The following is a 12,644-nucleotide window of genomic DNA, read 5'->3' as shown; positions in this document are numbered from 1 at the left end:
TACCTTACTTACCTCTTTCTGGCCTCCGGCCCAAGATTCACGGTCTCCGGCCCAAATTCACAATTTAAATGCATATAACACAAACCAATATTCATTATCCAAATCATCAATTCTCAATACACTAAACATACAAATCACACAATTCTCAACCCAATCATTAATTTACAAGCATATTAGTACCAACCAATTACATAATCCAACTTAATCCTAGGGGCATCTAGTCTAGGAATTCTCATCACACCACACAGTACTTAAATGAAAGTTAAACCGTACCTTTTGTAGCCAAAATAATTGAGCTTCTTCTTGGAAGTCTCCACCAACCCTTAGCTTCAAGCCTCACCAAAGCTCCTCAAGCAACACCAACCTCCCAATTGTGTACTAAATTCACCCAATACTCTAACATAATCAATTTTCACACTTATAATCAACCTAGGGTTCGTGAAATTGATAAATCATATGGGTTAGAGGGCTCCTTACCTTAACCCACGAATTTGGTTGATGGAACTCACCAATGGCTCATACTAGAGCACTCCTAAACAACCAAAATCATAAGATTTTCTCAAAACCCAAACCAAATTCGAATTTAAAGAGAAAAAATGAAACTGGGTAGAAGATAGTTAAATACTCACCACAAAACTTAAATAGACTCGAAGAGGAAGAGAAGAGCAACGCGTGGTCGCAATTGGCTCGTCAATCGGAGTTTCGTAGCTCAAGTTATGGTGATTTGAAGATCAAAGAGAGTTAGGGTTTCTCTCTTCTCATATCTCTCTTTTCATTTCAGCAACAAACACACTAAATGAAGGTTATGGTGGCTGAATAACTTTAAGTTAAAGCTTATATATGTTGGTCTTGAGTCCACTTAGGCTCAATTCACTTGGTTTAGTCCGTTGGCCAAATTTTGGGCCAAAATCTTTAAGATTAGCGCTTTAAATCGCATTTTAAATATTTCTACGGTTCTACCTGTCCTAATTATAAATCCTAATTTCTCAGCTGCAGTACTAGATAGATCTCAGCTAGTACTGCCGATAAAAAATTCAGTGCACATTTTTACGCAGAAAACTATGTTTTCTGACTCAAAAAAATCTACTGAATCCAAGTATCATATTTAAATTATTAAATTCTGATTGCTAAATTTTATGACCATATTCACTCAAATCTAATTTATTATTTAATTAATTATGGTTTGATCGGGTTTTACAGTATCTGAGACAAATGAGCAGATTAAGCAAATCTGAGCCATAATTCTCACTGCACAAAGTTGGCCAAAGAGTTATGCTGACCGACGATGGAAGCCGTTGGAATTTTGTGATGGCGACTTTGTATTCTGAAGGTTACACCAACTACTGGCATCGGTTGGGAGAATAATGTAACACCCCAATTACCCTAAACTTTACCTCTAGCCGTAAAACAAAAGTTATTAAGAGCTTACGATAGTTCTAAGGCTTATACATATATATATATTGATGGAAGTAATATATTCTAGAAGTCTGATGAAGGATTGAACTCAAAAACAGAATTACAAAAGCGCAGAAACGATCACACAAAGCTAACGCATAAGGTACAAGGTATAGGTATAAGAGAATAAAACATATATAAATATAAGAATATAATAATCATAGAGAACTAGCCGCAGCTTGCGGAGTTTAAGCCGACTAGTTACAAATAGACAGATACATAGTTTTAGAATTAAAAACAGCTTATATAACCTATCTCTCAAATAAGCCTCTAAGGCCATAAAGATAAATATACAAAAGATGAGAGTATACTGCAACAAAAGTAAAATAGAAGCATAGAAAGAAAGAACCATACTCCGCTCGGTCACCATATCCGCAATTTCACCAAGGTGAATTACGACCTGCATCAGAAAACAACAACAAAGTATGGAATGAGAATCGGAGGTTCTCAGTATGGTAACAGTGCCTAATGATGTAAGATGTAAGGCTCCGGGACGCCGAAGGCAATCCTAGAACTTCACATCACATACTGATATTCAAGCTTAGAACAAAATAAATAAATATATATAAAGAATTTAAACCATAAACCAGGGTTGTCTAAACCTAGGGAAATTCTAACTAAAACTGTTCACACCGCTGTATCCCACAGCCGTTGCCAACATAACCTCTATGTGATCCCATCGCCACCGCCTACCTAACCTCCTCAGTACCAGACAATCACAATATAAATGCAAGCAAGTAAAACACAAGTAGAAGCATGTAGAGCAAGTAGTTCAAGTAAGCAAATAGGCATATTATTCACTTAGGCCTACAATTACAAGTCGGCAAAGCATACAAACAGATAGAAAATACACATGATGAATGTCTATGCTATTGGCTCGTGATATCACTTATCGGTCCATAAATGTCAACCAGACACATCCTTTTGGATGTCGCTTTTCAGCCACACCCACGAATATAGTGTCAAGCACACTCTATTGACCCACGGATATAGTGCTGGGCACACGCTATTCACCCACGGATATAGTGTCGGGCACACTTGCATGCATAACCCAAGGATATAGTGCCTGGCACACTCTTGCAGCAGAAAAGATTATCAATCCTCTTTGAGTCTTTAACTCATCATAACCATCATCGATTCATCACTTCCATTCCGAGCTCATTAGTTCATCAATTTCCCAATTCATTGTCAACAATCACCATATGCACCACTCTTCCTTCCCTCTCAACTAACTCATCTGCAATACATCAGAAACCTAAACCTCTATTTGCTAACTTTTCAAAGGAAAACCCAACTTAAAACCCTAGGACCTTTCCCAAATTTCAATGCTCTAAAATAAGTCCAAGAGTCTTAAAATGGTGTTATAGAAGCTTACAACCTTGTTGGGAAGGTGGAATAGTTGAAAACAAAATAAAATTTGAGAAACAGGGCATGTGCATCCGCACAGAGGTGTGCGTGCGCACACCCAGTAAGATTTTGAAAGTATGCATACGCACAGAGGTGTGCGTGCGAACGCACAGGTACTAAAATATATAAAGTCTGTTCACTCGCACAAGCTGTGCAAGCACCCCTAACAGACGTTCCTTCCTGACTTGTGCGTGCGCACAGGGCTGTACGTTCGCACAGGTTGTAATTCTTCATTAATGTTCGTGTGCACAACCTATGCTAGCGCTGCTACCAGAGCCCTTTTCGTTGCCTGTGTGTACGCATAGGTCTGTGCGTCCGTACAGAATAACATTTTCGCAGGGTTGTGCGTGTGCACAAGGCTGTGCGTGTGCACATATCAGAAATCCTGAAATTCTGCAACTTTGCAGAATTTCAGATTTTTAACAGCAACTTTGAATAATCATAACTTCCTCCACAAATATCCAAAATTTTATAAACTTTATATCAAATCGAAGGGTTTTCAATGGACTTTAATTCTAAACATAATTCAGCAACTTTTGAAAATTAAGGCACAAGTTATAACCCTTCAAATTTCACTAAAAACCAGTTTTTACCAAAAACCTCAAAACTTCAATTCTAACCAACTTTTCATTCAAAACCAAATCAAAACCTACCCAATCATTATAAACCACTACCACACACAACACCTTACCTCTTCATATCATTCTTCTCAGTTTCACTTAAATTACTCAACCATTATACCATATCTCACTACCAAATCCATAATTTCCCACTTAATCATAAATTCACACTCATAATCATAATCAATCAATAACAACCTCAACTACCCAAAACAATTCCTCATAAATTCCAATAGTCATTATCAAACCCTATCCATTATTAATCAAATCCATCATAAAGCTCATCAACACCAATAGCACCCAATAATCCTCAACAACCAAAATAACCAACAATTAAAATCATCATCATCAATATATGTCATCAAACATCATAATCATCAATATTCTTCATTCCAACCCACCCTAAACATTTTACATTAACTCATCACTTTAATTTCTCAAAATTCTCATTATTCATCAATATAAATAATCATCCTCAATACTCATCAACATCAATAATCTCCAACAATCATCATCATCCACAATAATCCCATACACCAACAATTAACATCAATTCACACATAATTACTCATACACCCATATCATTCAATCCTATCTTAGGGTCAACTAGCCTATGTTTTTAGAAACATTACATATTACATAAAAGAAATCGAAACCATACCTTGGCTGATTCCCAATATGCTCAAACACTAAACTTGATTCCAATCAAGCTTCTACCAAGCTCCAAACAATCAAAGCCACACCAAAAGCCACCACCAATTCCAAAAATAAGCTTCATACATACAACAGAGCCATACCTCAACAACTAAAGCTCATACTATACCAAACCACAAGGATAAAGAGGTTCTTTACCTTATCCAATGAGATTAGGGGCAAAATTCATCAATCACCCGCTACTAGAGATCACCTAAACAACCAAAACCACAAAATCTACTCAAAACTATAACCTCAAAAATGCAGAAATCTAGGGCACAAAACTAGGAAGTGAGACGCGATTTCTTACAAGGTTTTCTTAGACAGAAACGTAGAGCTTGATGAGAGCTTTGTGTGGCCACAAACGGCTCGTCAATCGGAGCTCCAGATCAAAAGTTATGACTTCCGGAAGTGGAGGTGAATATTGCACTCTCTTCCTCCTCTCCTCCCTTCAAAACCGCGGCTCTCTCATCAAAATGGGGGAGAATGGGCTGAAATGCTCATTAAATGAGCTTATATATGTTGGACCTTGGGCCCGGTTTGGGCTCGGTCTATCTCGTTAGTGTTTTTGGTCCGTTTGGCCCACTTTGGGCCAAAACCTTTCAGATTAGTGTTCGGTTTTTTATTATAAATTATTTTTATCCTTTCAAAATAATAAATCACTTTTCGAAATATTATTTTTCAAAATACGCGGTACTGGATAAACTAGAGCCGTTACTGTTAGCTTAAGCGCTAGTACGCATTTTCACAGAAACTTTTCGAAAGAAAATACATTTTCCAACTCAGAAAAATTCACTGAAATAAAATTTCACATTTATATTTTCAAATTAAAACTTCTAAATTTTGAATCTATTCTGAGCACTAAAATTACTTTATTAAAACGGTTTTACGTGAAAGCACAGGTTCTTACATCCTCCCATCCTTAAAAAGATTTTGGCCCTCGAAAATCCAAATCACGCGATGGGATATATATATATATATATTCGCCATGAGGCATCCTACTCTCAATGTTGCTAATCCAACAAGTTGCCAAGGCATCTCGTTCACCATCATCCTACCGTGTCAACGTTCTCTCTCACCAACTCCTCCATAGAATAGTTCACTCGGATAGGCAGAAAATGAGCGGATTTTGGTTAAGCGAACCACGATCACCCATGTAAACCCAGGTTAAATTAGTAGATAATTAGTAAATAAATTAGTTTTTAATAAGGAAGATTGGAAACACAAATATTATATTAAATTAGGATAGAGCTCATCGAAACAAGAATTTTGACACCAATTTCGAAGAAATCGGCCCAAAATTGGACCGAACGGGCCGAACCGGTTGAACCAGACCCAAATCGGGCCCGTGGCCCCAACCGGCCAGCATTTAAATGAGCATAAAAGCTCATTTCTCTTCATTATCATAACAGAAGCAGCAACGCTCCCAGGGAGGAAGAGAATGCCAAACCTTACGGCAACCTTCAACATGCCGTAACTCCTCCGTCCGAGCTCCAATCGCCGCACCGTTTACGGCCACGTATTCACCACGTCGAGCTCTACGTTTCTACCGGAACAATTTCATAGGTAACTCTTTATTTTACGCTTAGTCTTTATTTCCCCCAATTTTCAAATTTGAGAAGGAATATTGAATTTCTTTGATTTTTGATGTTTTAGGATCCAATTAGCTTGAGGAAAACGTTCACTCTTGCTTATGTGAAGCTTGGGTAAGGTGAGGATATGATAATTCTATTTTATTTTCATTGAATTTGAGCTTTGAGTATTAAATTAGATATATATGTGTTATGAATGTATATTAGGTTATGAATAAATAATTGGAGCTTGAAATTGTGAATACTGGAACTTAGAGGAAACGGATTAGTTGAGGTTTTGAGGGCTGTGTTCTTTTAGGAAAATTATCTTGGAATAATACATGGGAATCGACTAAGGTATGGTTTAGGTTTCTTACATTTAATATATAATGTTCTGTGAAAACTTAGGCTAGATGACCATAGGATAAGTTGGAATGCAGGTGTATGTTTAATGATTAGTAACTTGTCGATGAATATATTTGGTTGAAGTTTATTGGATAATTAGTTATTAATTTTGGATGGTGAATATTGTTATGTTAACATGGAGAGAATTTATGGTTGAATGTTATTGTTGATGAACATGGTTGGTTTGGTGCTTGTTGATTAACTAATGATTTGGTGAATTTTGATTTGAGGTATAACTATTGTGGAGGTTGTTGTGATAATGAGGTATTTTATGTTAGAAGCCTAGAATTAGTGAACTATGATCCTTAGTTGAATTTTGGTTGTTGGATTTGAATATTGTATGAGTATAATTGTTGATCTAAGGTAGATTTATTGTGGTGACTGTTATGATGATGAGGAAGGGTATGTTGAATTGAAAAGAAAGCAGGTCTGGACTCGAAAAGGGTGGCAAATTTCAAATTTTAGAGGAGATGCTGCCGAAATTTTATAAAAGTTAGAGATTTTGTTTAGGTAATTATTTAAAAAGATTTAGATTCAAAGGTTATATGGTTTGATTTTAAGTTATTAACAAAATGAGCATGTTTTAAGTTTGATTCATTTGTAAAAGAATGAATTATGTTTTGACTTGGAACTATTGATGGACGGAATTGGAGTTGTGATAATGAAGGATAAGGATTGAATATGATTGACGTATAATGATGAATGAGATGCGATTGAGAATGATGTGGATGTTGATGAATTATAATTGAATTATTTATATGGCTTACGAATTTGAATAATCTGAGATACGAAATTCACTGGTTCAAGTGCCGTGGCTTGCCACCATGTGTACCAAGTTGAAAACTCGATACTCTGTTGACCATACGACGTAAGTGTAACCGGGCACTATATAAATTCCCGAAAATGTTACCCTCATTGAGCAATATTGATTATTTGAGAAAAAGCTATGCATAGACTATTGGGGATGCACATCGGGGGACAGTCTAAGGACAATTCAGACTTGTTGGGTTGGCTGGATAACCGACAGATGAGCCTCATCAGCCATAGGACAGGCATGCATCATATGCATATTACTTGAATTACTTGCTTGTGCTTTAATTGGGTGTGCCTATATGTACTTGCCATGCTAAATTTGTATTTGTTACCTGTAGTAATTGTAACCTTCTTATGTTTCCTTTATCTGTCTATTTGTCTGTGAAAATGCGTGATGGAGCTGGAGATATGTAGGAATGGCAGTATGGGACTTAGATTTAAGGTTAAGCTAAGTTAGGTTTAAATGTTTTTAGAAAACCACCTTTTATGGCTTCTGTTTAATACTTTAAGCTCTATAATCTGAGTGTCGGCGTTCTAGGATTGCCTCTGGCATTCCCAGGACCTTATATATTATGTGTGTGGCACCTTTACCATACTGAGAACCTCCGGTTCTCATTCCATACTATGTTGTTGTTTTTCAGATGCAGGTCGAAAGGCATCTCGTTAGGCGTCTGGACCCTTGAAGTGAAGTGGTTACTGGGCTATTTTGTTGTACAGTGATGTATATATATGCACTTAGCTTTCTCTTCGCATAATTTGTTCTTTTTGATCCTCTTAGTGGTTTATGGAGAGGCAGGATTGTGTATATGTACTTTTTGATTTTAGGATATGTATGTATATATATATGTAAATATTCTCCGGCCAGTCCTGACTTCGCAGGCTGAGTCAGGAGCTTGTTATTTTGTTTCTTTGGCACTCTATTCCTACTTCTGTTATCTTATGTTTAAAAATTATGATTTTCTTAGCACGTAAGTTAACTCGTATCTTGAGCGTTGCGTTTTTATTTCATGATTTTTATTCACTATTCTTCAAGGCTTCTAGCATATTATAATTCTTCTGCTATTATATGTACTCATTTTATTTTAGAGGTCGTAATACCACATCACCTCTGTTTTACGACTTAAGCGTAAAGCTTTGGGTGGTAGGGTGTTACAACGCAAACCGCATGATAGCCCACTTCCATTGAGGAATCTCAAGAGGCTGTATCGTTCCTGACGGTTTCTGATGCTCTATCTTTGCCTTCTGAAACGTCAAACACTTGGATGCCACTGTAGCTACATCACCTTTCATCCCAGGCCACCAGAACATATTCTTTAAGTTACAATACATCTTCGTGCTTCTAGGATGAACAGAAAATCCACTGTAGTGAGCCCCCGACAAGTATTGTCTCAAACTTCCGACATCCTGTGTGCAAACTCTCCCCTTATCTCTCCTCAATCTTTCACCCTCCTAAGCGAATTCTTCACGCCTCCTATCACCAACTGGTTGCAACAAATTTTGAAGCTTCAGCTCATCTTGCTAAGCCCTCTGAATCTCCGTCTTAATCGTGCTTGAAATCTGCAACTGGTTCAAACAAGTTCTTCCGGCAACTTCACCAATGTCCAGCTTAAAATCTACAAACTTATCCACTAGCTCTTCTTCCTTGATTCTCATCCAAGCAATTGTTAAAGACGTCCGACTCAATGCTTCTGATACCACATTAACCTTCCCAGGGTGATAACTCAGTTCAAAATCGTAGTTCTTAAGCAACTTCATCCAACTTCTTTAGCGTGTACTAAGTTTTTTCTGATCAGAAAAGACGCTAAACCTCACTCCGTACAAGTGGGGCCTCCAAATCTTTAGTGCAAACACAATCGCCTCTAATTCTAGATCATGAGTTGAATAGTTCACCTCATGCGGTCCCAGCTGATGTAACACCCTAACTATCAAAATGTCACGCTTCCGGCTACGCCACTCTGATAGCTCGAGTATTACAATGACTCTTCTAATATTTAATACTAAAATATGAACCTGTTTAAAACTTAAAACCGCATAACCTTTCAAAAACACTTTTTTCATTGAAAACATAAACATACATGTACATACAAACCATATACAATACCATAGGATATATATATATATATATATATATATATATATATATATATATATAACACTAGTTTACAAACATACATATCATAATTACCTATCCCTCTTACAAACTTAATAAAGATAAAGGCGAGGGAAAAATAAAAGCTAAGATAATACAAAAATAACGAATAAACAGAAAAAGGAATATAACTCTTCTGAAGCTTCGTCGTTCATATCTTGAAAAGGAATAACCTGTAGGGGAGTGAGAACGTCGTCCTCGCTTGTTCTTACTATAAGGTTACATAAATTGCTATAACAAGATACATAAAATAAAACTATTTTTAGGATACAGTGATCATTGCTCGTCTTATAAGTCTTTCCAAAAACCTTTAGAACACATTCGAAATCCAGAAAATCCCTCTTTGAAGACTTGATAAATTTATCGAATATTTTAGAATAAAACTTTTTTCCTTTCTTGTAAAAATATGAAAAAAGTTTTTCCTAAACAGTATGAATGACCAACATGTCCCAAATATAGGTTCAATTAAGTTTATGCTGTAAGAGTTTGATTTTTCATACTTTTCTAGACCACAACCATGAAAGTAGTTACCTACGCGGTATAAATGACCATCCTGTTCCAAGCATAGGTTCATTAAGTCTATGCTAAACTGGTCAGATACTTTATACAAAACTAGAACTCAATATACCAATCACGGCCTCAAGCCCATCTAATCCAACACGGCCCCCAGCCCAAACAACTCAATCATCAACCAATTCATCACAAACCAACCAATCAAACACAATCACAAATAATGTAGTTCAAACACAATCAATAGCAATTACAACAATTATAGCAGTTAGCAATTAATATAAGTATTCACATAGGCAAACCAATTACAATATGCACACCCAAACAATGTCACATAAATGCAAATGATGAATGTCTGTCCTACTGGCTATGATATCACATTGTCGGTTCAACTGCCAACCTGACACACCTCCATGGAGATGTTGCCCTTCGGAATCATGGTGTGGGAACCCCCGAGATATAGTGCTCAAATCACTATCCAGGGTTTTGTGCCTGTACGCTCTGATGATCCGAAGGGATGCGAGCAGGATCTATTGCCACTGACCTCACATCTAAGCACAAGTGGGACGAGCCTCCGCCCTTATGCCGCCGCCGCTACCTCAACAGGCGGGATCCAACCTTGGCCCCTGCCGGGCGCATAGCATCTTATAGTCTTAATATAAAACAGTTGACCAGTGGTTTTTCAGAAAAACATTTTTCAACACATCAATCAGGCTCATTATCTTATTTCAAAATCATTCTTGGCCCATTTACTTTTAAATAACAACCATATTCAATTTACATCTTGCCAAGAATTACTTTTCAAAACGGAGCCACTTTCCATGTCTTTCCAACACTTCCAAACAATCACAAAACCATGCCAAGTTCAAAAATCTATTTGAAAGACTCAAAATCATTCATTTCTAAATCAAGATTTGGTCGTAAAATTCCTCAGCAGAGTCTCAAGACTTCAGGGGAGAATAACCTAACTCATTTCTTAAATTCCTTGAAAACCTCTGAAACTTTAACTTCTTGATTTGAATAAATAGAATAGAGTTTAAACATAAACCAAATAAGGTTTCCAATTATTACGAACCAATTTCAAAACCAACCAACTTAAGCCAAAACCAAATCATTTTTAAACCAAAAACCAATTTCAGTTTCATTCTTAAATTTGTTACCAAATGCTCGGAAAATGTTTCCATTTTAATAAATCAAAGTTTCAGAAAAATACTTCAAGCTCTTCCTAAAATGTCGTAAAGTGAATAGATTAATTGAAAACTAGGTTTATTTTACATCCATTAAAACCCCTACAAAATCTGTTTACTTAAATCAAATTCCAAAACATAAAAAGTCTCATATTTAAATTGATTTTTAAGACATAATTCCTTTCTTAATAATTACATCCAAAAAATATAAAAATTTTCTTAATAAGGCAAGTTCAAACATAATTTATTTATCAAACATTTAATTCAAGGCATAACTCATTACTTTCATAATAATTTTCCAATCAAAATCTCAGATTTTATAGAAATTTCGGCAGCATCTCCCCTAAAACTTGGAGTTTGCCACCCTTTTCGGGTGCCAACCAAACCAATCATCAACCTTTCTCAGCAGGTTCAAAACCCAATTCAGTTTCCAATAAACATAACTCATATTTTCAGACTATCAAAATCATTTCAAATCAGCAATTCTAAAAGTCTCCAGTTTATCAAAATCAGACGTTATTTCACTCAAGTACACAACCATATTCATCCAAGATATAATCAGACAATTCATAAGACTCACATAATCACCAAAAATACATTTCGCTCAGCATATCTATTTACAACAATTTTCAATTTAAAATAGATTAGTTTATACAAAAAGCCCATACCTCGATACATTGAAATCACAACCCAAACTCGTTAACCAACTCCTTTCGTGTTGACCCGAAATCACCGGTAATCAAAATCTCAGCTCTGATCGCTCTCTCAGAAGCAGAAACAGCCCCAACGGCACAAGCAAACTGGATTCTAACTCATAAAACCATTAACATTGCAATTAATTTATTACACAGAACAGAACACTAATGCAGGGCTTTCGAAAATCAAAATACTCACTGAACTGGCAAAATGAAGCAGCCGTGAACTCCGAGCACGTCACGCAAGCATCGATACACAACCCTACGACTGATAACGCCACAACACCTTAGCCTAAATTATCAGAACAATAATCTAAAGGGCTTTCAAATCGAAAACGCTTACCAAAATGAGAAGGAACAACTGAATCGAAACAGCGGCGGTCTCCGAGCCAGTTCGGCGGCAACCCGGCAGTCAACCTCAAGCAGCAGCGGTGACCTGAACCACATGCAGCGATGATGAAGTTCCCGGAAACTCAACGGAATGGAAACTCAACTTAAAAGCTTTACCGATAGTGGACCTTGGTGGCGATAGCGGCGTTCTCGGCGGTTGAGGCTCGACCAGAAGCTCCGGCAGTGGCGGGTCTGGCGGTGGTTCGGATGAAGATAGCGCCGACAACACGAACGGTGACTGGGTAGCACGGTTTCCTTTTTCGCTGCCTTCTCTCGCGCTTCAGATCTAACCTGTGACGACAAGGGCTTCCTGAGCAGCAGTCACGGCGAGCTCGATGGTGAGGGACGGCGGATCTGTTTGCGCAATGCGAGCTCCCTCTCTTCTTTGCACACTTTCTCTCTCTTCAAGTTTCTCAGCAGCGGTGGCAATGGGGGACCAGCGGCTCCTTCTGAGGCCAGCCTAGGCCACCGTGACAGCAAAAGAGGCTTTGGCGACAGCACACAGTGCCCCCTCCTTCGTGATGCTCCCTTCCTCCTGCATGTCTCTCTCTCTCTTTGCGGTGACTCGTTGATGGATCGGTGGCAACGGGAAGCAGCTTGACAGTGACCAGGCAGGACGGCGGCGCTGCAGCTCAACAGTGACTTTGTTGGCCCCATGAACGGCTGAAGGGAGGCGCTGCAGCACGGGCAAAGCTGGGCAGCGCTGACGATGGTGGCTTGGGATCCTCGCAGGCAGTTCGGCGGTCATG

This window comes from Arachis stenosperma, chromosome 2 (genome assembly GCF_014773155.1).
Source record: "Arachis stenosperma cultivar V10309 chromosome 2, arast.V10309.gnm1.PFL2, whole genome shotgun sequence".
Taxonomy (NCBI): Eukaryota; Viridiplantae; Streptophyta; class Magnoliopsida; order Fabales; family Fabaceae; genus Arachis; species Arachis stenosperma.
This window is presented reverse-complemented; position numbering follows the sequence as displayed.